Source organism: Coenobita brevimanus, chromosome 91, assembly GCF_032717465.1.
Source record: "Coenobita brevimanus isolate Jiangsu-jjx chromosome 91, ASM3271746v2, whole genome shotgun sequence".
Classification (NCBI taxonomy): domain Eukaryota; kingdom Metazoa; phylum Arthropoda; class Malacostraca; order Decapoda; family Coenobitidae; genus Coenobita; species Coenobita brevimanus.
Genome location: NC_137044.1, coordinates 22,100,713 through 22,127,720, shown reverse-complemented (window position 1 = coordinate 22,127,720; position 27,008 = coordinate 22,100,713).

The following is a 27,008-nucleotide window of genomic DNA, read 5'->3' as shown; positions in this document are numbered from 1 at the left end:
GAAGCAAAGGATATCTGCTTTGCGTTGTGCTAATGCTAACGGCATGCACCGGCTTAAGCCCGTTATTGTTGGCCGTGCAAAGCTGCATCGGTGTCTTCGTGGGGTGATGGATGTCCTTCCTGTCGCTCGGTACCATTCCTTGAAGGCATGGTTCACAGGCCACATCTTCAAAGACTGGTTCCACCGCCATTTCGTCAAGGAGGTCATACATTACCAGACGGAGAAACTGGGAATCCTAGCGACCAGGTAAAGGCCCTCCTTCTCCTTGACAATGCACGTGCCCACCCGTGCGACAAGGACTTGGTGGCTGAGAATGGGCGCATTAGGTGCATGTTTCTGCCACCTAATACTACTGCTCTCATCCAACAATGGACCAAGGAGTGATTGTGGCAACAAAGCGGCTATAATGATGGAAGTTCCTGGATGACGTGATGGTTGTTCTCGAGGACAAGGATGAGCGCAGGGAGGGATGGGACATGCGAGGCCAGCGGACTTTGGAAAACCTTCACCGCTACATCAAATCTGCCATTTACAACTGGGACAGTGCATGGAAGGAAGTCCCTGTCAAGACTCTAGAAAATGGTTGGTCTCGTCTGCTTCTCAGAACGGATGTGGAGCACGATTTTCTAGGTTTCGACGTGGATGACATGCACGTCTACGTGCGCATGGGGACGATGTTGATGTGGACGAAGTGCGTGAGTGGTTGGATGATGACGAGGGCGATTCTGAGTATCAGACTCTGTCTAATATCGAGATCGCATCTTCAGTTGCAGGTGTCAGTACCCAGCTTGAAGATTCCGACAAGGACGGCAACGATGATGCGGACTCCTCTCGGCATGACAGTACTCCAGCCAATTCCAAGCTGAGCGCACTCTGGGAACACCTAGAGTTCGTTCTGGACTACCTGGAACACCCAGACTGCAACAGGGAGATGGGGCCCTTGGGACTTGTGGAGGAAGTGCGTGCTTTCAGGCAGCGCATCATTAATCGTCAGAATCGTCATTCCTTGCGTCAATCAACGATTGACAGCTTTTTCAGACCCGTGACCCCTGCTGTGCCCAGCCCTGGCTCCACTCTGTTGCCTCCCCGAGACAGGCCCTCATGCTCCGAGCCACAGACCAGCACATCAGCCACGGTGGAGTCACTGCTCGACGTGAGTTTGCGCCTATCTTCAGAGTCGTCTGCAGTGGGTACGCCATCACCACGACCCAGCAACGCACCCCTAGGTCACCTGCATGTGCTACTGTCAGACTCTGACAGTGATTAGATGCCAAGAACTTCTCTACTAGACCACACGGGAATTTACAGTGTTGTGCAGTGAAAAAAACAGTGCATAGTGTTAAGGAATGTGAGTTCTGAGTGAAAAGACAAAGATTAAATGGACCGTAAATTTAACGTAAGTTAACCAGTGTGTTTTGTTTAGAAAATGGTTTCAAGAGTGGAAAGACTTAAAGTGCAGAGTGCAACACTTATTTCATTAAGGTACAATTGAGCGCAAGTAAGACAAGAGTGTGCAGTGTTAAGAGAATGGAATTCTGAGTGCAAATGACTAAGTTCTGGGCAAGACTTCATGAACAGTGTACTCCAAGTGCTTCAGGAAATCCTTACTGTCAGAGTCTGAGAGGAGGCGGTTATTCATCGAGATGGTCAGGGACTTGCTGTAAGTACCCAGAATGTTTCATATTGTACTGTACTGTATTTTCCATACTGTACTTACCTCTAACACCTCATTTCACTCTTTTATGTCCCTTATTGGTGTGAATAGGGTATTAGGTGCTATGCATGTGCAGTATGGAGTTAAGGTCCATAAGTACCAGTCCAGGAGCCAAGGACTTGTTCTAAATACCGAGAAGGTTTAATATTGTATAAACTCACCTCTAAACCCTAATTTTATGGTTCTTTTGCATTTGTTTCAGTCTTTTATGTCCCTTATTGGTGTGATTTGGATCTTAAATAGGTGCTATGCAGGTCCAGAGGGAGTTGTATAGGTGTTTTTCTGAGTTAGGGTCCATAAGTACAAGTCCAAGAGGCTGGTGGCCACTATCCGGACAGGACCACTTTCCGGACATGCCTTTGGCTCTATTACGTCAGATAGTGGAGGGATTACATATATATATATATATATATAATATATATATATATATATATATATATATATATATATATATATATATATATATATATATATATATATATATATATATATATATATATATATATATATATATATATATATATATATATATATATATATATATATATATATATATATATATATATATATATATATATATATATATATATATATATATATATATATATATATATATATATATATATATATATATATATAGTATATATATATATATATATATATATATATATATATATATATATATAGTATATATATATATATATATATATATATATATATATATATATATATATATATATATATATATATATATATATATAGTATATATATATATATATATATATATATATATATATATATATATATATATATATATATATATATATATATATATATATATATATACATATATATCTATATATATCTATATCTATATATATATCTAAAATTATATCTATATATATATATATTTTCTGTTTATCTATATCTATATCTATCTATCTATTTATCTATCTATCTATCTATCTATCTATCTATATATGGCGGGTGGGGGCGCTCACCATCCACTCACTCAATGTAGTGCTGCTCTCGGATGTCTTCCCTTTCCTCCCCTCCATCCTTCAATTCTTCCATCCTCTTCTGTGTTTCTTTCCTTCTTTCTTTTCTTGTCCTTCTGCCTACAGGTGACTTTACACTCCCTCTCCTTTTTCTCCTTCATTATTTCCCCTTCCTTCTGCCTGTGGGTGACTCTCCACTGAGTGCCAAGCCAAATGATTTCCTGTACACCAGGAAACCAGTTACTACGCTGGGTGGTGACCATATAACCAGAGTTTGGCGACAGGTGGTTTAATGGGTAATTACTGCGCTCCAATCGGACTGAGCCGATGAAGGTTTATGTCCAAGGGATGGTTGGCGTTTATTGCTCACTTAATGCCACTCAGGGATAAGTAAGGTTGGTCACTCTCATCTTAAATGTCAAGACCAACTTGCCTAGACCCAGGCTTCTACGCTCCTCATGGGGCAACGTAGGAATGAATAATATATATATATATATATATATATATATATATATATATATATATATATATATATATATATATATATATATAAATATATTGTTACGGAACAGAGAAAGATAATGTACACTTTAAGTGAGAATACGAAGAGTCACTACTGTCCCGTAAAGTTCCAGGTTCAAAACAAAAGAGTTAGGTAAAATTACAAGTTAAAGTTTAATGCTTAAATTAACAACAAAACATTCAGGACTCATAAAGATAAAGTAATGGCAAATAAACAGGTTAAATATATGGTTAACTGCAATAGCCTCTATTAACACGAAATTAGCAAGAATAAATTTATCTAAGTCAGCCCTGATAAAAATGAGATACCAGATAATACTCAGTGAATGCCAGATAAATAATTACAGATACAAACTATTATCAAAAATGACTGACATAAAGAACCATACATGAATTACAAAAACTTCACTAAGCCTACAAATTAAACTTATGCTATACAGTACAAGAAAAAATGCAACAACAGTTATACTCAAATTACACACAGCTGCTAGATGGTTGGAGACTTCTTGAGCACTCACAATAATAATATCTGTACAGGGGAGGACAGAGATGTGAACAAAGTGAGGAGCAGATCTAAGTGGCAATGATGCAGAGACTGAGCTCATTATATAGGGGCCAGCAGAGCCTGATACAACTTGTAAGCAGGACGCGCAAATGAAGCGATGGGGACAAACGGTCGACAATCCCGCACTGAATAACAGAAAGGACGACTTACTCTACTATAACGGTAGAAGGGGGGGACTGAGGCAGAACACGCTCGTGATCAAACATGCAGCAACTGTGCGTTAACATTACACAAAGGATGATGAAATCATAGGCTATGTAACACCTCCCTACAAAGAAAAAAGAAATTTACAAAGGAAATTTCTTAATACTCTAAAACAATCTGTCTAAAGTCTAGATAAGCAATCTGCAATAACATTCTCTTTCCCCTTGACATGTTGTATGTCTAATGAATACTCCTGAAGAAGTAGACTCCATCTTGTCAATCTCTGATTTTTATCTTTAAACTTACTAAGGAATTTCAGTGGGTTGTGATCGGTATAAATGACTATGGGGTCAAAACCAGAACACAAATAAAATGAAAAATGCTGTAAACCCAAAATCAAGGCCAAAAGCTCTTTCTCAATAGTTGAGTAGTTCTTTGAGGTGGAGTGAACTTCTTACTGTAATAAGATACAGGGTGTTCAATACCCTGATCATCCTCTTGCAGCAAAACAGCCCCAGATCCTGTATCACTTGCATCAACAGCCATCTTAAAAGGCTTAGCAAAATTTGGAGTAGCGAGCACTGGCTGACTTAATAGAATAGCTTTAAGTTTGTTGAAAGAGGATTCACAGTTATCGGTCCAGACAAATTTAACTCCACTTTTTCAGTAGGTCTGTAAGTGGTGATACAAGAATAGAAAAGTTAAGAACAAATCTCCTGTAATAACCTACCATTCCCAAAAATCTTTGTAGCTCTTTCCTAGTTTTAGGTCTGGGAAGATCACTTATAACCTGAACCTTAGCTCCTGGTGGTGCAACATGTCCATCACCAATTACATACCCAAGGTACTGAACTTTAGCTTGACCAAACTCACACTTTGATAAATTAGCTACAAGATTAGCATGAACTAAACGGTCAAGAAAATTACTGACATGGCATAGGTGATCTTTCCAGTTGTCACTGAAGATTAATACATCATCAATATAAACAACACACCCTGCCAAACCCTCTGTTACAACATTCATGAGCTTCTGAAATGTGGCTGGTGCATTCTTCATACCATACGGCATTACAGAACATGCAAAAACCTTTCCTAGTGTTACAAAACATGAAATCTCCCTAGCACGTTCAGTCATAGGTACTTGCCAGTATCCCTTTAACAAATCAAACTTACTTATGTACCTAGCCTTTCCGATCTTGTCTATGCAATCTTCCACACGAGGGAGAGGGTAAGTGTCTGTTTTAGTTATCTGATTAACACGTCTGTAGTCGATGCAAAGCCTCTGTGACCCACCTGGCTTAGGGACTAGAGTGATAGGAGAACTCCACTCGCTCTGACAGGGCTCAATCATCTTGTGGTCCAACAGGTAGCCAAGCTCCTTCTGGATGAGAGGAACTTTCACTGGGTTCACACGGTAAGGAGGCAATTTAATTGGCTTTGCGTCTCCAACATCGACATCATGCATCAACACAGTGGTTCTTCCTGGAGTGGCACGGAACACTTGCGGGTACTCCTGCAGTAATGCCGAAAACTCCTGCCTTTCCTTAGGAGGTAAATGAGAAAGCTTAGTCTGGAGATCATTCATGATATCAGGATTCTTCCCCAAACTATCACTCAGGCTCATGCTGCATGGGAGAACTTCACTTGTAGACTCGGGTGGAACAGCTACAGTGCAGACTGGATTATTTTCGTCCCGCCTGTGATATAACTTTAGCATGTTGATGTGACATAGTTGCTTGCTCTTTCTACGATCTGGTGTGGCGATGACATAGTTGACATCACTGAGTTTCTTCTCCACGAAATAAGGACCACTAAACTTGGCTTGAAGAGGTTGCCCATGAACTGGTAGCAGAATCAAAACCTGATCTCCTGGCTGAAAGTGGCGTAACCTGGACTTCTTGTCATACCAAGTCTTCATCTTCTCCTGAGCAGCTCCTAAATTCTCTCTCGCCAGCTGTAAAGCAGTGGACAGCCGTTCTTTGAACTTCATCACATACTCCAGCAGGTTGACGTCATCTTCCTCCGACAGCCAGCATTCCTTGAGTAGCTTAAGGGGTCCTCTTACTTCATGGCCAAACAGTAGTTCAAAAGGTGAGAAGCCCAGTGATTCATTTGGAGATTCTCTTGCAGCAAATACAACGAATGGAAGACCTTTATCCCAGTCTTTTTGATGTTCCAAACAGTATTTCTTGAGCATCGATTTGAGTGTTTGATGATATCTCTCCAACGCTCCTTGGGTCTGGGGATGGTAAGCTGAAGACGTGATCTGGGTGATGCCCAACTCTTTCAGAGACTGTTTGAAAACGTTTGACATGAAATTACTTCCGGTCTGACTGTACCTCCTTGGGCAGACCAAACTTTGTGAAGAACCCTAGCATTTCCTTAACCACGTTCTTTGCTGAGATATTTCTAAGTGGAATGGCTTCAGGATAACGAGTAGCCATATCAATCATGGTCAACACATAAGAAAATCCTGAAGAAGTCTTAGGAAGAGGGCCCACAATATCCACCAACACACGGGTGAAAGGCGCCTCAAAAGGAGGAATGGGAACTAGAGGTGCAACCTTTTCAGTCTGATTACACTTCCCTACAACTTGACAGGTGTGACAAGACTTACAATACCAGGAAACATCCCTGAAGATACCTGGCCAGTAGAAGTGTTTCAAAATGCGTGCCACAGTCTTCCTCACTCCAAGGTGTCCTGCCAAACTGGAATCATGAGCCACTCTAATGATATCCTGCCTACAAACACGAGGGATGACAACTTGATGTACAACCTCCCATTCACAGTCGGCTGATGCTGTTGGGGGTCTCCACTTCCTCATAAGTACTCCTGACTTTACATAATAACAAGTAGAAGCACCAGCTGACTCTTCCTCACTGCAAGCAGAGTTAGCTAGACCTTTCAACTCAGGGTCAGCAACCTGCAACTCAACCAACTCTTGACGAGACAAATTATCAACACTACGGGTACTGCCTCATCTGGTGAGTGGTCCAAATTAGCAAGAAAAGTGTCAGCTAGGATAACATCATCATCATCATTATCCTCTAAATCACCAGTAACTTTAGACTTAGCCCTAGTGACAGCACATGCAGGGAACACATCAGGGACATCACAATCCTGGGACGCAGCCACTGGCTCACTAGACAACTGAGGAGCTGGACACACTTGACTTCCACCAATATCATTTCCAAGTAAGAAAGTTACACCTGACATTGGGAGTGTCTCAAATCCAACCCAACCATAACGGAACCATTAACAAAACCAGACTCTAAATTCACTCTGCACAGAGGAACAGAGAAGTAATTATTCCCTACACCTTGTAAGATTACAGTTTCATCAGAGGAATTAAAATTAGAGCCTAGAACACTGGTCAGCATAAGGGATTGGCAAGCACCTGTATCACGATATATTTGAACTGATTTCCTGTCATTACTGTCCAGAGGACTGACAAAACCATCAGACAGGAAATTAGCACATGAACTCTTGAGAGTGTCACCCACGTTACTGCTCAAAAGAGGAGCTCCATCATGAGAATTTAAGTTACCCCTCAAAGCAGGTTCAGTTAACTCAGTTAAAGAATTTACTGGCAACTCACAAGAGTGGACACAAAACCAATTGACTGAATATATAAAGACTCCTTTTGTTCACATCACGCTGTCTCCTGAAACATCTCTCCGTAGTATGACCAAGCTTACTACAATAAGTACATTTACTTTTCTGAAATCTAGAGGTGGAGCTGGTATTTACTTCCTGAGAAACATCATCTTTATTCTCTTTCCTGTTACCTGTACTCTGAGTAGAGGCAACGTACTTACTCTCAGCTTTCCCTTTTTCTCTAGAATATCTCTTGTGAGTGAGAACATACTCATCAGCTAAAACTGCAGCATCAGACAAATTATCTATTCTTTTCTCATCAAGATATAGGCTTACATCTTTATAAATACACCTTTTGAAATCCTCCAGCAAAATCATCTGCTTAAATTTACCAAAATCAGAATCCACATTCTTAGAATTTAACCACTGCTCTAACAGATCTTCTTTGATTTTTGCATACTCAACATGGGATTGCTTATCTTGCTTGTAAGTTATCCTAAATTTTACTCTATAGGCTTCAGGAACAAGCTCATAGGCCTTAAGAATCAAGCTCTTAACTACATCATAATTATCAGACTGATCCTGAGGCAAAGATGCATAAGTTACTTGAGCTTTACCGGTGAGAACAGTTTGAAGGAGTACTGTCCAATACTCCTTAGGCCAATTAAAACCTGTAGCTACCCTCTCAAACAACTGAAAATACTTTGTTAAATCAGATTCATTAAAAGGAGGGACAAGTTTAACATTTTTAGCCACATCAAAATCATCAGAGCTAGATGATCCAGTTCCACCTTGTTTCATGCGATACTCATGGTCTGCCTGAATCCTGGCAAGTTCAACTTGTGCCTGAGCCTGTATCTGTGCCTCCTGAATCCGAACTTGAGATTCCGCCTCCTTAGCCTGAGACTCAGCCTCCTTAGCACGTGCTTGAAATTCAGCTTCCTTCACACGAGCCTCCTGCAGGGCTAGCTGTAACTTAGGTAATTCAATCTGCGTTTGCTCATTTGGAGGAGTTACATTAAACAAGCTTTTATTAATCATGCCAACAATTTGATCTTTAGAATGATGAGAGTGAACTGCAATTCCCAATTGTTGAGCAACAAGCTTAAGTTCATTCTTTGTTCTGTTTTCTATATCACACACTGTTTGCACATTTGACAAAAATCTTTGGCTTCATCAAGTGTAGAAATAGTAGCCATCATGAATATATCACAGTCACAAAATATCAAACAATATCCTTATGATAATATCCTGAATATCCTGATAAGAGGTCGCCAAATTTATGTTACGGAACAGAGAAAGATAATGTACACTTTAAGTGAGAATACGAAGAGTCACTACTGTCCCGTAAAGTTCCAGGTTCAAAACAAAAGAGTTAGGTAAAATTACAAGTTAAAGTTTAATGCTTAAATTAACAACAAAACATTCAGGACTCATAAAGATAAAGTAATGGCAAATAAACAGGTTAAATATATGGTTAACTGCAATAGCCTCTATTAACACGAAATTAGCAAGAATAAATTTATCTAAGTCAGCCCTGATAAAAATGAGATACCAGATAATACTCAGTGAATGCCAGATAAATAATTACAGATACAAACTATTATCAAAAATGACTGACATAAAGAACCATACATGAATTACAAAAACTTCACTAAGCCTACAAATTAAACTTATGCTATACAGTACAAGAAAAAATGCAACAACAGTTATACTCAAATTACACACAGCTGCTAGATGGTTGGAGACTTCTTGAGCACTCACAATAATAATATCTGTACAGGGGAGGACAGAGATGTGAACAAAGTGAGGAGCAGATCTAAGTGGCAATGATGCAGAGACTGAGCTCATTATATAGGGGCCAGCAGAGCCTGATACAACTTGTAAGCAGGACGCGCAAATGAAGCGATGGGGACAAACGGTCGACAATCCCGCACTGAATAACAGAAAGGACGACTTACTCTACTATAACGGTAGAAGGGGGGGACTGAGGCAGAACACGCTCGTGATCAAACATGCAGCAACTGTGCGTTAACATTACACAAAGGATGATGAAATCATAGGCTATGTAACAATATATATATATATATATATATATATATATATAGAGAGAGAGAGAGAGAGAGAGAGAGGATCATTAACCCTTTAACCGCGGGTGTCATTCCAGAATGACGTTGCAAAACCTGGACCAAACCGCGGGTGACATTCTCGAATGTTTGTGAATATTTTGAATACCCCGCGTTTTTTCCGTGCGCCAATTATTTCAAGGGAGAGTAGCTATTAAGTTCTTTCACTCCAGCCGACCCCCACCTCCCTCTTCCCCCCCCTGGGGGCCCACCTCCCACCCCCTGGGCCCCCCACCCCACCCCTGACCAAGCGCGCATCAGTATCTGTCCAGCTGTGTGAGTGACAACACATGTTGATGTGGCAGTGAAGTGCAGGCAATTACAGTGCCTTTTACCTGTCTCAGTGAACACAGAGTGGGTGTTTATCGTATGTGCAGTGTTCATATATGTTTATAGTATTATTATCAGAATGTGATTGGCATTTGGTAATGGTGTGTGAGCGAAAAATAGTGATTACAACACCGCTGATGTGGCAGTGAAGTGCAGGCAATTACAGTGCCTTTTACCTGCCTCAGTGAACACAGAGTGGGTGTTTATCGTATGTGCAGTGTTCATATATGTTTATAGTATTATTATCAGAATGAGGTTGGCATTTGGTAATGGTGTGTGAGCGAAAAATAGTGATTACAACACCGCTGATGTGGCAGTGAAGTGCAGGCAATTACAGTGCCTTTTTACCTGCCTCAGTGAACACAGAGTGGGTGTTTATCGTATGTGCAGTGTTCATATATGTTTATAGTATTATTATCAGAATGAGGTTGGCATTTGGTAATGGTGTGTGAGCGAAAAATAGTGATTACAACACCGCTGATGTGGCAGTGAAGTGCAGGTAATTACAGTGCCTTTTACCTGCCTCAGTGAACACAGAGTGGGTGTTTATCGTATGTGCAGTGTTCATATATGTTTATAGTATTATTATCAGAATGAGGTTGGCATTTGGTAATGGTGTATGAGCGAAGGTAATGATGTGTGAGCGAAAAATAGTGATTTTACACCCCTCACTTCTAACGGCACTGCCCGTCCTGTGAAAGTCAACAAAGTCATGAAACCTACATCAATGGAAAGCTGAAGGTTAGTACTTTCTAATGGTACCTTATTTTTTTCTCTAGCTTTATTCTGTGCAGAGTTATTAAGGTTTAAAGGTTTGTTTACATTTGGCTGAAACCCCCGCGGGAGAGGACAGTCAGACCAAAACAATACCCGCGGTTAAAGGGTTAAGTCTTCTAAATTTTCATTCATTCATTCATTCATTGCCAGACGCCATGTATCCCAAACGGGGTGGCCAAGGGCCTAGAGTTAATTGTTTTTACAGGGAGGGGCACTAATCCTCCACCAACCCCACTTGACACGTAGGGATGCCAACAGCATCTGGTGTTCCCAGGCGGTCACCCATCCAAGTACTAACCAGACCCAACGTTGCTTCTAAATTGCCTTGTATTATTTTTCATGATTACCGAAGTTTATCTTCATTTGCAGTAGGTGACTTACAAGAGCACCGTGGTTCATGAGAATATGGATCTCTAAACATAATCTCAAAGGAAAGACTTTGAAGAATTTGAGGATGATCGAGTTTTGTTTTGGGGTGTACTTGTTGATGGGAATCAACAGCAAATAGATACAAGGACCATGGCATCCCCTGTTTCAGCTAGAACTCTTAAGAAGCCAGAGTGAAAATGTGAGAAGGTTGATCATACCAACAATGAAGAGATCAGCTTGATACAGTCACAGTGAGTTTATTCTCCAAGCTATGCTGTGAAGTGAAGATGACCTGGAAATAAATGATGCAGTAGAGAAGATACTGAAGATTAGAGGTGAAGGACATGAGATGTCCTAATTAGGAGATAATAGGGTAAGACCCAGGAAAACACCTTCAATCAGTACTGAGGTGACTTCACTGACGGACCTTATTGATTGGACATCAGGAATCTCAGACCCCCCACCCTTACCTGCTATCTGACAACATCACAGGTCAAGAAATTTGTGAAGAAACTCATCGTTGTTTTGACTGGCCTTCACACACCCAATCAGTGGAGAGAGAGGTGACGATGACAAGTGAAGCTGCTTCCCATGTTTATAGTCAGAACAGAAGAGATCACTATATCTTGGGTCACGTGCTTAGCTGAGAACTCATGGGCAAAAACAAAAGCAAGAAAGACATCATGTCTTGGTTAATTTTGTAAAACTGTGTTGAATATATACAGATTGATATTTTCTTGATGTTTAAAATAAAAAGGTTCAGTGTTAGTGGTAATGTTCATACTGCCAACTGTAAGTAATACTGGCATATTTCAATACAAAAGTGAAGTATGTAAAGACTGTTTAACCTACATTTTGTAGACTGATTTGAATTCTCAATACAAAAATGCAACATTTTATCACTAGTAGTTCTTGATATTATACAAAATTTAATGTTACCCCCCAGATTGACACCCCATAGTTACATGCCCTAGGTGTTACTATAGATACTCATTTTAACTACCAACTCACAGAGTGTGAATGAAGTACTGAGCCAAATAACGCCAAGAGCCAACACCAAGCTTCTAATATATCCACTACAAGTCTGGCAGTTTTGTAGCTAGCAACTTTAACCCACCGCGTCCCATTGACGTATATATACATCTAAACGTTTTGTCACTGTCAGTCCCATTGACGTATATATACATCCACACGTTTTGTCACTGTCAGTCCCATTGACGTATATAAACACACATCAATTGCAAGGTCCCTAATTTGCACAATTTTCAACTTTTGTGCGTGATTTTTGGTATGTATACACGAGACACCTTCCTCTACAAGATGCCCGGCAGGAACAATGCCTTACCCTGCATGACCTCCCCCCCCCCCGAAAACCATCCTCTCAGCAATTCACATGTTACCAGTGACCTGGCCAGTAAAGACATGTCGTGCCACTGTACGAAATTCAGGGCCAGAGTGATTCCCCAATCAATAACAATATGGAGGACAAAGTTTACATAGCATTAGAGGAAGAAACAGTCAGACGTAATGATCAGGTAATGTTGCCAAGAAAGGTCAGGTATGTTGATGTGTTTGGTGAGTGAAACAATGCTTATATTGCCTATATTATTGTGTGAAAACCAATATACTCTTGTACTACATATAAATTCGTACCAAATAAATAAATACTGTTTATGAGTGGTGTGGAATCGTTACCCTCCCATAGAACTCGTTTTCTTTTGAGTCAGCCTGATAGAAAACCTAATAAGTTAAGGGTACTTCTACCTGGATTGAGTATTTTAAACCTCAGGTGAGCAATTTCTCTATGAATTTTCCATGTTTCTCACCAAAAGCGGAGGTGTAAGCCAAAAAATTTTTTTTTCCAAAATCGGTCAGGATTGGGGGGAGTCAGTGGTGGAAATCAGTTAGGACGGGGTGGGTTAACCGCACGACCACCACGTTCGTGAAGATTCCAGATATACGGTAATGGCTCTGATTAAAGGGAAAGTGAGTGATAATATTTACGTGTGCATAGGGGTGGCTGCATAACACTCCTTGAGGTTATTATACCCAGTGTTGCCAAGCAGAAATCTTCAAAAGCGCTAAGCTCAACTTTAAAACACGCTAAACTATAGGTAAACAGTTCAAATTTTTGCACTAAATTGGACTTCAAAATGCGATAGATATAGAAGAAAATCTAATATTTTTTGGCACTAAATTATTATGAAAAGCACTAGATCTAGCGCCAAAAGCACTAAGTTGGCAACTCTGATTATACCCACCCACTGGTAGTGCACCAGGGTATTGCTTTGACTAATGTGTGTGTGTGTATGTGTGTGAGTGTCTGTGTTTCGATGTTTCTGTGAGAGTATGCATACCTATGTGCATGCACGCATGGCTGAGTGAATGTGTGCATGCGTCTACAAGTCCCTCCTTTTGCCTTGGTTGCTTTTCTAGTCTTACTCGCCTCTCTCATGACGTATGACAAACTTCCTGGGACCCCCAGGTCACCAATACACTTCATCTCGTCAAACGATCTGTTTTTCCTTGGTCTATTTCCACTTATCGCAATCGTCGATGGAAGACTGTCCTTGCTCGCCTTCGCTTGGGTCACACCCGCCTCACTCATGGTCACTTGATGAGTTGTGTCCCCTCGCCACTGTGTTCACACTGTTACTGCACCCTAACTATCCGACAACTTTTTCTCGACTGCTCATTCATACTTCATGTCCAGCGCTCTGCTTTTCCCTTCCTCTATTTATTATCCCGTCCTTCGTTTCTTACATATTTCCTTGGTGACCCTCTGACTTTTTCTATTTCTATTGTTATTGCTTTTCTTTCTGCTCTGGGTATTTTGCATCTAATTTAATTGTTTTTCCTTCTTTGCTACCTTAGTGCCACATAGTCTCTCTAGGCTTGGTGCTAGCTTTTCTCATTATTTATTCATTAATTCCGTCCATCTGCCTGCCCACCCTTTGCTCACTCATCCATCCCTGTGTGTATGTCTGTTAACAGTATAAACATTTTATCCGGATTTTTCCGCACTTCGTGGAAGGATTGACAGTCAGCTAAGGGGTTGATTTATTGTTACTGAAAACTGCAAATCAATAGGGTCATAGGGAAAGGTCGAAATTTGACCTTTGTGTGTGTGTGTGTGTGTGTGTGTGTGTGTGTGTGTGTGTGTGTGTGTGTGTGTGTGTCAACAAAGTAAATAAAGCAGTGTCAGTCTGATCTGGACTCAGGCAAACTTCATGAAACACTTGAGGGTCAGGAAATGAGCTGCCCTATTGCTTTTGAGAAAAGTTGGTTTGAAGTCAAGGCCACTAATAGGCAAGGTGAGTATAGACAATTTTTAATAAATTTAGAGCAAACTTTGTGGAACAGGGTAAATCAAGGATGAAGAGATTTGTTTTCGAGAACAGTCAGTCAAAGGTCAAAGTCACAAGATAAGGCCAAATGTCGGGGTCACAGTCAAAGGTCAGTTTTATTTTTTTCCGATTTTGACCATACTTGGGCGAATATCTGAAAGCAAGGTGAGAACGAAAGCAGTTATCAAGGGTTATAGTCACAGGGCAAGGTCAAAGTTCGATGGGTGTGTGTCAGTGAACAAAATGACCAACAGTTTTGATCTTACTTGGATCAAAGTGCGTGGAAGGGGGGGGGAGGGTCAGCCAAGGGGATGACCTTTGTTTTCCCCTGAAAAAAAATAGGTACAAGGCAAAGGACACACAGCGTAGTGAATGTAAAAAAATTTTGTCCAATATAAACTAATTTTGGTGGATAGATTCAAATTAGAGCAAAGGTGAAGGGGTTTAATTTTGAGAAAACACGGCCACAGATCAGGGTCGCAGAATAAGGTCATATATTCAAACCTACAATTCAAACAGTTTTGAATCAATCTGGACCAAACTTGGTGGAGGACTGAGGGTCGGACAAGGATTAAGAGAATCATTTTGAGAACAATGGGTCAAAGGTCAGGGTTTCAGGACACTGTCAACTCAGAGTTTTTATCTGTTTTGAACTAAACTTTGTTAGAAGGATGAAGTCCCAGTAATAATTAAGCAAGTCTGTTTTCAGAACAATCAGACAAAGGTCAAGGTCATAGGGTAAACTCATATATTCGGCACTTTGACCAGTTTTATGATCGGGTGTTGCATTCTGAGTGCTCTTCTTTGTTACTGATATGAGATGAGATTTTGGGTTGTCTGTGCAGGTGGAAAAAGGAGAATGCAAGAGTGATGTTTGTTAGGATAACGACAAGAAGGGACCGGTGCATAGCAATGTAGGTGAAGTAGGTAGTGCGAGGAGTGCAGAAGAAAATAAAAGACAAGGGAATACGTAGGTTTTTGAAGAGGGGGGGGGGGCTGAATATAAGTGTAGCGGAGTAATTCCATCAAAAGGAAAATCGGGGACTGTCAAATGTCTGAAGTGAATGAGAACTTCCTGCTGAGTTATGCTCTGAAAGAAGGTTGGTGATTGGAAGTACAGTTGTGGCCAGGAGTAGCGATCCCCCTTCCTCCAGCCAATCTGTGTATGCGGCAACGTCGCGAACACAATGAGTAAACAGACTCCAAACATTCATTTGTTACCAGGAGCGAGAGGGAGATTGGTGGGTGTCTATGTGTTTTGAGTAATAAGAAAGGTTGGCGGGATGGAGGGAGACAGGCGGATGGGAGTACAAGGGGTAAGAGACCTTGAATTCTCCAGTGCTTCATGAAAATGCATGTGTTGATAACATAATGTTGTTCAACCAAGCACTACAACTTGCTTTACTTTGTGATGCAGTGGCTATTTTTGTAAGGTCTACTGTTGGTAAAATAATGAATTACGAGAGAAATTCTGTTTATTCAGCAGAAAGCATTGCTGAAGATAGTAATCTGGCCCTCATTTGACAGTAGGATATCCAGTAAATAAGTAAAATAGCTTGGTGTTAGCCGGAAGTCTGCATGTGATGACTAGAGGGAAAACCCATATTTTAGAACACTGGGCATTTACCAGAAACTACGCAGCCTGACTGGAGAAGTGACAGACAAAGTCAAATAGCGTTATCCAGAATAAAACCAGTTTCACTGTTTCAGACGAGACGTTCTCCGGGGATGGATAAACTCATCTGTTGTTAGTAGTGGAAAATCCCTGCTTAAATATGAGCACGATATTTATCCTTAACGCGTCAAATCATGTGTCAATATCCCGAATAAAACCCATATCATATCCTTTGTCGGCCTTTTGAGCTTCGCCGTAGAGAGTACCGTACTACAGTATTCTCTTCTGTTAGACTGAGCGTAAAGCGCTGTGCTCTCTCTCCCCCCCCCCTCTCTCTCTCTCGTGTGTGTTCTTACCTACCTAATTGTTCTTACCTAATTGTATCTTTACAGGAATGAGTCAAGCTCGTACTGTCCCGTGTCTTAAACCATATTTATCGTACATATCCTTAAATTTGTGAATTGTTTTGGCACACACTATTTCAATCGGTAGTGCATTCCATTGATCAATTGCTCTGTTTGGGAAACTGAATTTCCTTACATCTTTATCACCTCTCTTCTTATGCAGTTTTTTGCAGTGTCCTCTTGCTGATGCTTCTCCATATGTTAAGTGATCATTTATGTCCATTTTCTCCTTCCCTGATATGCACTTATATAGCATTATCATGTCACCTCTTTTCCTTCTCTCCTGTAGTGTTGGTAGATTCAGTTTATTTAGTCTTTCTCCGTAGCTTAGGTCCCTTAAGCTTGGTATCCATCTTGTAGCGGCCCTTTGAACTTTTTCAATCTTGTCTATGTGTTTTTTGAGATGAGGACTCCAGACTACTGATGTATATTCCAGGGTTGGTCTAACGAATGATGTTATTATCCTTCTTAGCATGTCTTCATTTATGTATGTGAATGCTATTCTCATATTTGCAAGCAGTGTATACATGTTCCATACCTTCTCGCTGATGTGGTCAGCCGGAGATAGTCTGTTATTGATAATCACACCTAGGTCTTTCTCTCTTTCTGATGTGTATAGGGTTTTATTTCCTAACTTATAATCCCAATCAGGTCTTTTTCCACTTTTACCAAACTTGATTACATGACACTTGTCCACATTGAATTCCATTTGCCATGTACTATTCCATTCATGAAGTTTATTTAATTCTTCTTGTTGCTCTTTACAAGAGTCTGTGTTAGTAATTCTCCTTTGTATTTTTGCAACATCTGCAAACATATTCAGATAGCTCTCATTTCCAGTGTTACTGTTTATATCATTTATATACACTAAAAACATGATTGGTGCCAGCACTGAACCCTGTGGTACTCCACTAGTCACTTCTTTCCATGATGAGTAGTTTCCTCTTAGTACTGTTCTCATTTCTCTTTTAATGAGAAAGTCTTGCATCCAACAAAACAGTTTGCCTCGAATTCCTCCTTGATGGTACAGTTTCCATAAAAGTCTTTGGTGTGGTACTGTGTCAAAAGCTTTCTTGAAAACTAAATAGATACTGTCCACCCATCCTTCCCTTTCCTGTATTGTGTTTGTTACTGTCATAGTAGCTCAACAGATTAATAACACATGATTTTCCTTTTCTGAAACCAAACTGTCTTTCTGTTATCATACTGTGTTCTTCTTTACAAAAGTAAAGTTATGGTGTTTGAGAGGAATGAAGTCACAGAGTGTGCAGTGAGGTTGGATGGTGAGGATATGGAGAATGTGAGTGCATTCAAGTACTTGGGTAGTGTGATGAGTAAGGATGGAACTTTGGGGGATGAAGTACGTGAAAGGGTACAGCAGGGAAGGAAGGTTGTTGGCACACTGAAAGCAGTGATGAGAAATAGGGAGGTGAGTATGGAAGTTAAGAAGTCTCTGCATGATGGTACTGTGATCCCTACCCTGACGTATGGAAGCGAGGCATGGACCTTGCAAGAGGGGAACAAGTCAAGAGTGAGAGCAGTGGAAATGAGTTACTTGAGAGGAGCATGTGGAGTGACATGGAGGGACAGGTTGACGAATGAAGAAGTGAAGGAACGTTGTGGGGTAGATGTGGATGTGGTTGAAAAGATTAGGAGAAATACACTGAGGTGGTTTGGACATGTGGAGAGGATGGAGAGTGAAAGACTGACTAAGAGGGTGTATGTGGGTGAGGTGGAGGGAGGGAGAGGGAGGGGTAGACCGAGGATGAGGTGGAGGGATGGAGTTGAGAGGTATATGAGGGAGGGGGGGGTGAGTTGGGGGGACGGGGTCAAATGGTGGGTGACAGAGTGACTTGGAGGCGTTTTGTCTGCGGCCACCCTTTGCGGGATTAGGGCGTCGGGCTATAGATAGATAGATAGATAGATTCTTCTAGATGATTTACCCAAGATTTTCTTATAAGCTTTTCTCTACCTTGCTTACAACACTGGTCAGTGATACTGGTCGGTAGTTGAGTGGATTTTGTCTATTTCCTTTCTTGAATAAGGGGACAATATTTGCTTTTTTCCAAATATCAGGTAGTTTACCTTGACTCAAGGAGTTCTTGAAGATTAAAAATAATGGTTTACTTAACTCCTTTGCACATTCTCGTAGTACCCAACATGAAATTTCATCAGGACCACTTGCTTTTCCTCTGTCTAATCTACTTAACTCCTCCTGTATTACTTTTTCTGCTATTTGTATATCTGGTAGTCTGTGTGGACATGCATGTTCCACATAGTCCCTCTCAAAATTTTTTCTTCTGTAAAAACTAATTGGAAATTCTTATTTAGTGCTTCACAAATATCTTTCTCTTGTGTATAAGTGATTCCCTCGTCCGTAATGGATTGTATTATATCTTTTACTTTGGTTTTGCTTCTGATGTAGCTGTAAAACAGCTTTGGTTGATCACTACTTTTATTTATTATATCCTCCTCAAACTCTTTTTGGGCTTCCCTCCTTATTCTTATATAATCGTTTCTTGCCTGTTTGTAATTATTATACGCCCTTTCACTATTGTGTCTTCTGTATCAATTCCACAACAAATCTCTTCTTTCTTTTGATTTTTTACATTCTGTATTGAACCATTTCTGTATTTTCTTATCTGCTTCTTTGTGCTTTGGGATGCACTTCTGGACTCCTATTTCATAAAATTCACAGAATTTTTTATATACAGCATTTATATCTTGTCCTCTAAGCTCATTTTCCCAATCAACTTCTAAGAAATACTTTTTTAGGTCTTGATAATTTCCCTTTTTATAGTTTAGGCTATTTTTGTAACTGTCATTGATGTTAACTATGTCATATGCTATCCTGAAGTTATAATTTAGTACTGCATGATCGCTTTTGCCGAGTGGAGGGTGATATATTAAACTGTCAGTATCATTTTCTTGCCTAGTAAATATTAGATCTAGCACTGAAGGTACATCAAGTCCTCTTTTTCTGGTGGATTCCCTCACATGTTGCGTTAGGAAAAACTCTTGCACGAGATCCAGGAGCTTTTGGTCCCAACAGCTTTCTTGGCTAATTATATCTAGAGAATTCCAATTTATATTTGTATCAAAATCCCCATTTAGTATAATTCTTTCCAATTTCTCTTCCATTTTATGTAGTAATGATCTTAAACTCTGAATTGCACTCTCTGCCAGGTCCTCATATTCATCTCTTTCCCATGTGTTTGATCTGGGTGGCATGTACAAATTGGCTACAATTACTTTCCCTTCAGATGTGTTGATCTCTACTGCAATCAGTTCTACTTGTGATGGTATATCTAGTTTTATTTCATTGACTTTTAGATTTTTCTTAGTTAATATTATAATTCCTCCTCCTTTTTTTAAATTTCTGTCTCTTCTCCATATATTGTATTCCTCTAAGTTTAGTATGTCATTGGATATCCTTGGTGTTAATTTTGTTTGTTAGGCATAGTATTTGTGGTTCATTTTCTCTAACATAATTATTCATCTCTAGTAATTTAGATACCATTCCATCCACATTTGAGTACATCAACTTTATCATCTTGTCTATATACTTGTCATGACATGGTTTTACTACCTTCCTCCTTTTTATTCCATCCTGTTTGTGTACCACTTTCGTACCTGCAATCCTATTATTTTGTAAAAAAAAATTTCTTCTTCTCCTCTTCTGATCTTCCCTCATTTTTTGTTTTTGCTTCCTCCCTTTTCTCTTTCAGTAATTCCAGTTCCTCTCATGTTAGGCATCTTTTTATCCATACATTTTTGAACTCCTCTTTTTCCATAAGATTCTTTGCATTTTTTAGTATCTCTTCCACAGTGTTTACACTCTGGAAAGTCACCTTTAGAGGTCTTGTCTTGCTTTTCTCGTATTTCCCTAACCTTTTGTCTTCCTCTATGTCTTTACTACAGATTTCCTCTGATACTTCTTTCAGTAAGCTCATTACATTTGCCATCTCCTTTTTGTCTCTTGTGATCTTGTTTTTTTCTTCTTCCTCTTCTATACCAGTGATTATTATAGATTTGTTTATATCTACTGAATCTCTGACTAACTTTGGATTGTTTTGGATTATTCTTTTCACTTCCTTTTTAATGCTTTTTTTCCTCCACCCTTGTTTCTAAGTCTTTCTTTACTTTCACCATTTCAGCATACGTGGTTTCCACATCGTTTTTGTAACTTTGCACAGCTCCATTCACCTGTGTTATCTTCTCCTCAATATCACTGTTTTGGTCTATCAGACTGCTTACTTGCCTAATTGTCTCTGTGTCATTTTTGAACTCTTCCATAACACTCTTCTGATTGACTACTGTACTTGCCATTTCACTCATTTTCTTCCTAAGTGTACTCAATTCCACTGTTAGTTCACTGATGGTTGTGTCTTTCTTGTTGGCAAGTGCATCTGCTTCTTTATTTCATCAATTTCATTTTTGAAAGCCATTTCTAGTTTGTGTACACGTTCAACCAGTGGATTGTGAGTCTCCACTTCAACCAGTTCTTGGTAGAAATCATCATTTTGCTTTCTACCTTTATCCCTTTTCTTTTCCAAATTTGCTTTACTGAAGTATGTATCCATTTTGCAATACTAAAAGTACAGAGTATGTACTTACACTCCCCGTGCTGCTGTAGTCTAAACAAACCTCAGCTGACTCAGCACATTCTTTCTTCTTGGTTCTCTTTTCTGTTTGAACAAGTCTTGTTTAAACTTATTATTATTTTTTCTTTTAATAATGAAAAATCATTTAGTCTAACCTGGTACAGAGCTTGACTCATACAAAGATTCTAGTTTAGGTAATGTCACTGGCCGTGTTGGTTCAGTACGGAGCGCCGATGTTGCACGTCTGCCTCGATTGACTCCCTCTGTGTGTGTTGGTTCGTACCTTGTGTGTGTGTGTATACGGGTGTTATAGGTGAGTAGTAAGTTAGGTGAAGAGAGGGGATGAAGATGGGTGGCGAGGGGGCTGGAAGGAAGTAAGGGTGATGTTTTGTGTTTAGGGGAGGTGGTGTGAGAGAGATTTCTTATTGACAATATATTTGGCCACAGAATCTCATAGATGATAAGATCCGCTATTCTGTTCAACGGTATTGGAACATGCTTTTACTGCTGCCTCATGACACTTGCGTCTTTTTAAGTCTGTATCCTTGTACAATTTTTTGAATTTTCCATTTCATTACATGATCTGTATTAAATGTGTGAGCCACACATGCGTTGTTGATGTTGTACCGGCTCATTGCATATATGTGCTCTTTTATTCTCTCTTCCAAATCACACCCTATTTCACCTATGTAGACCTTATCACATATTGCACATTGATGCACATGGAATGGAGCAAACACCTCTCTCGGCTGTGGTGTTGGTTCGTACCTTGTATCTGACTAGATCACCCACTGTCTGAGATGTCTTAAAAGCTACCTCAGTTCCTGAATTTCTTAAAAACTGTGCAATGTTCTTGCCCGTGTTGTTATTGGGCAGGATTATGCGCTTCGCATCATTGGATTTCTCAGCCGTTGCCTGTTCCTGGATAGCTCTGGCATACCCTCACACACACACACACACACACACACACACACACACACACAGTATACATAGATATATATATATATATATATATATATATATATATATATATATATATATATATATATATATATATATATATACACATATATATACACACACACACACACACACACACAGTACACATAGATATATATATATATATATATATATATATATATATATATATATATATGTGTGTGTGCGTGCGTGCGTGCGTGTGTGTGTGTGTGTGTGTGTGTGTGTGTGTGTATGTATGTGTGTGTGTGTGTGTGTGCTGTGATCTGCAGTCCTCTTTTCCCCTGTGCTCTTACCTGAACCATTCCTTCCCTCTGCCAAAGGACTTTCCACTTCACCTGTCCCTTGCTTATATTCTGTTCTTTTTGTCCTTGTGCCGTGATCTGTCCTCACATTCCTTATCCCACCTGCCCTCTCCCAAAGGACTTACCACCTCACCCACCCCTTGTTTCCTTTTGTTCCTGTGCCTTGATCTCTAATCCACTTTCCCCTTTGATCTCGCCTTCCTACCTAACTTTACCTTCCCTATCTCATAGGACTTACTACCCCACCCTTCCCCCGTCCCTCTCTGTTTTTACAGCGTCCAAACCTAGCCTCTCCCACCATAGACACCTGTCTCTACCTCCTTACCAGTACCTCTGCCCCCCCCCCCCTCGCACCTACTGTACACATTCAGTATATATATATATATATATATATATATATATATATATATATATATATATATATATATATATATATATATATATATATATATATATATATATATATATATATATATATATATATATATATATATATATATATATATATATATATATATATATACAGGAAGTACACTGTCTATTCAGCAATTGTATTTGGAGCCGTGAGGCGAAATGTCAGTACACACCAAGTCCCACAATAGTGTTTCTTTATCCAGGTGATTTCAATGTTCACCACCACCTTTGGCTCTCCTCTCCTTTCACTGATCCACCTGGTGAACAAACCTACATCTTTTTTTATCCTTAACGACCTAGAGTAGCTTGTAGAGCACCGTACTCATATCCCTGATTGCCTTGGAGAGAGTTTCAATATGCCTGACCTATTCCTTACATCTAATCTTTCTGCTTACACTGTTAATCTTTTCTCTTTGTTGGGTCTTCCAAAAACAACCATATCACCTTAACCTGTCCTATCACTCCAGGAAGACCCACAGACCCTCCCAAGAAGCGGCGGTTGTGGCACTTCGGAGCTGCTGAATGGGAGACGCTCAGGCAGTGCTTCTTTGATTTTTTCCTGGAATGATTATAGCTTCCATGGCCAAGAGCCATCTGAGTGTGCCTTAAGCATTACAGAGGTTATTCTCTCGGGCATGGAGGCATACATTCCTTTCTCATACCCTGTGATCAATGCAAAAAAAAAAGAAATGGTTTAATCATGCTCGTTCTAATGCTTTCCACAACGAGGAGAAGACCTACAAAAAGTACTGGAGCCATCTGACCCCTGAATCTCACCTCTTTTATGTTTCTGCCTGGAATCATGATAAGGCTGGTTTTTGCTCTGCTAAAAATAATTTCGCTCATACTAAAAGCTCTGAACTCTCCAATTCAGATTCTTTCTGCACCTTCTGGCACCTTCACAAAAACCTTCCTAATAACTTGACCTCCTCATCCTTCTCTCTCCTCCACCTCTTTTCCAGTCTGATGGCTCTGTAACTATTTCTTCTACTGATAAAGCAGAACTCTTTACTCAGACTTTCTCCTCCAGTTCATCCTCAGACAATTCCGGTGCTGTTCCCCTATCACTCCCTCCCCTCTGACTTCTTCGTGGCTGATATTAAAATTTCTTCAGTTGATGCATTTTCTGCCATCACTGGCCTCAATACTAACAAGGCATATGGGCGTGACTGGGTCCCTCCTGTTTTCTTTAAGAACTGTGACTCTGTGCCTACACCCTGCCTAGGTAAACTTTATCGCCTTTGTCTGGCAACTTGTACCTTTCCTTTTTACTGGATGTTTGCTCTCATTCAGAGTGTCCCAATGCAAGGTGACTATTCCCAGCCCTCTTACTATCTCCCAACTGCTTTAGCATCCTGTATTCAAAAGCTTTTGGGTCTGTTCTGATCAAAAAAATTTAAAGCACCTTTCTTATCACAACCTTCTTTCTGATCGTCCATATGGGTTCTGGCACAGACGCTCCGCTGGCGATCTTCTCACCTTCCTTTCAGGCTCCTGATCATACTCCTTTCTGAAATTTGATGAAAGATTTGCCATTGCACTTGGCATTTGAAAAGCTTTCGATCGAGTCTGGCATAAATTTTTAATTTCCAAACTGCCCTCTCACAGTTTCTATCCCTCTCTCTGTGCAATTGTCTCTAGCTTCTTTTCTGGTCGCTCTAGAGCTGCTGCTGTAGATTGCCATCGCTCTTCTACTCTAGAACTATCATTTGTAGTGTTCCTCAGGGCTCTGTCCTATCACCAACCCTCTTCTTTCTAGTCATCAATGACCTTCTAAGCTGTACTTCTAATCCCTTCCAGTCATATGCTGAAGACTCTGCCCTTCACCTTCCCATTCACTTCCTGCAACATCCAACTCAGCAGTTACTTCAACAGTTAAGGGACGAGGCTATGGCACACCTAATGTCTGACTTGGTTCATAGCTGTGATTAGGGTAAAAGTAATATTGTTGTTTATAATGCATCAAAAACTCAGTTCTTGCATCTTTCAATCCAACAAAATCTTCCATAGGAGTATCCTCAAATTTTTAACAATATCCAGCACAATCCTTCATCCTCTTTAAACATTCTTTGGAGTGTGGTGATCCTGATCAACCAGTATTCCCACAATACAGTAGCATGCCGCTAGAGGTCATGTAAGTGTACTTGTTCAGGTAGTTTGTTACTTGGCAGCAAAAACTTGCATATTGAGACACTGAACAATGAGGTTATGTGGATATGAGAATCTTAGAGACTTCGAGTCTTGTCTGTAAAAGGGCGACAAGCGACGCAGTGAAGGGAGTTCGATCAGAGCAGCCATGAAAGACGGATGTGCTGACATTGCCTGCGACCCGTTGAGGGGGGCAACCAACCAGCCACAGTCGCCTGTAGCCCAGAAGATCCAGGGGACCGTGGTTTGGTTTAGTGTACGTGCGGGGTACGGATTCATCAAACGCTAGGATACTGGCGTTGATGTTTTTGTGCACCGCCTGGCAATAGTTAAGCCAAACCCACGGCACCTCCAACGCTCCCTAGGTGATGGAGAATCGGTGGAGTTCAGTCTGTTTGGAACTCCCAAGGGTCCTGAGGCTCGGAATGTTACTAGGCCAGGTGGTATAGCCATGCAGGGTTCTGCCCATGCACGGCGGCGCCTCACGGCCCGGGGACATCAGGCCAGGGATCCTGGGAGTTCAGGACAGATGAACCTCGTAGTGGAGATGTGTATCGCAACGGCGAAGGCTTTTTGTGGGAGTGATAAGAGGGCTATGTACATTCTCCTCCCGAAGATCTTTGAGAATGGGCTGCCTAGGCTTATCATCCCCGAGTGCTTTGCCCGTGATTTGCACTCTGTCCCTCGCCGACGGGAGTGTCGGGCTTGTCGATCGCAGCCACGATCTGCTGCTCCTCGTCAGACACCAAGGAAGAGGCTTAGGCTGGAGGCCCCCCTCAACCGGCGGACTGTCTCTGAGAATACCGACCTGGACCTGGACCCAACCAAGGCTAAGACTACCGCGACCACGGCGGAAGTCCACCATCCACCAGCAATGTCTGAGGAGGAGCAGGACTCGACTGACACCGCCTCCATGGTCGAGGATGCGTCGACCGGCTCCTCGACTGAGGAGGAAGTTGGCGAGTCCCCCCTTCCTCAGACAGAGGAGGGCATCCCATCTCATGCTCCCATCATCGACCTAAAGGATCAGCTAGACGTAGCCTCCTATAGACACCTCCTGGCTCTCAGCGCTCACACCAGCTCGGAGCAACGACTTATACCACCCTTTACAATCTGCTCCGAGCTGCCAACCGGGGTGAGAACATAAGACCTGTGCTTATTGTCAGGGGGGAAGAGGTGCATCTAGCCGACCTTAGAGCATTCTTCCATATGCTCCCACCTAGTTTGGCCCCTTAGACCATCGATGTTGTGCAGTGAAGGAGTGGCTACATTTTGTCTATACAGTATACCCTAGTTGGCCTAATGCCCCACATTGGAGGCGATGGCCATTAAGCCACAATTAAACAAACAATTAAACAATTAAACAAAGCAGTGAAGCCAGCAAGCAATTCCAACTCTCAGCCTTCACTTCTCCAGATTCTATCTAGCCGATGTCAAGAAAAGCTTGTGTTTTGTTGTGTGATTTTAATATTGTATTTTTTGCTATTTATTCTGTTCTTTTCATAGACCTTGAATACCGCGACTCGTCGAGGGGGTATTCATAGGTCTATGTAGTTTGTGTTTTATAATATCTGTGGTGTTTACGATCCGGGATGGAACAACAGGATTCCATTCTCTCGGGATTTATGTTGGAAAGATCATATTGCCTTTCATAAAATCTGCTTCCAAGAGATATTGTGTGCTAAGCTGACTCCGTGCCTTCTGTACCTCTGCACAATTGTTGACTTTATAAACGAGTTTTATTCGCCCCTATGTAGGGTACAACAGTCAGGTGTGGGGAGGCTCCCCACATACTGATCCCTTCAACGTCTGTCGCTTCACTTTACTGTTGCATCGTTATCTCTTTTCTGTCACTATTTCAGTGGTCATTGCACCTCTGAACTTTCTGCTTGCATCTCTCCACCATTAAGGACAGCGGGTAGTACCCGTCTAGCAACAAATTCTCATCATTTTTCTGTCAAACTCTCTAACGCATGAGTTAACCGTTACTTTCAATCCTTCAAGTATCCAACAGGTCACTCTAGAACCGTTTCCCTCTGTATTTCCTATT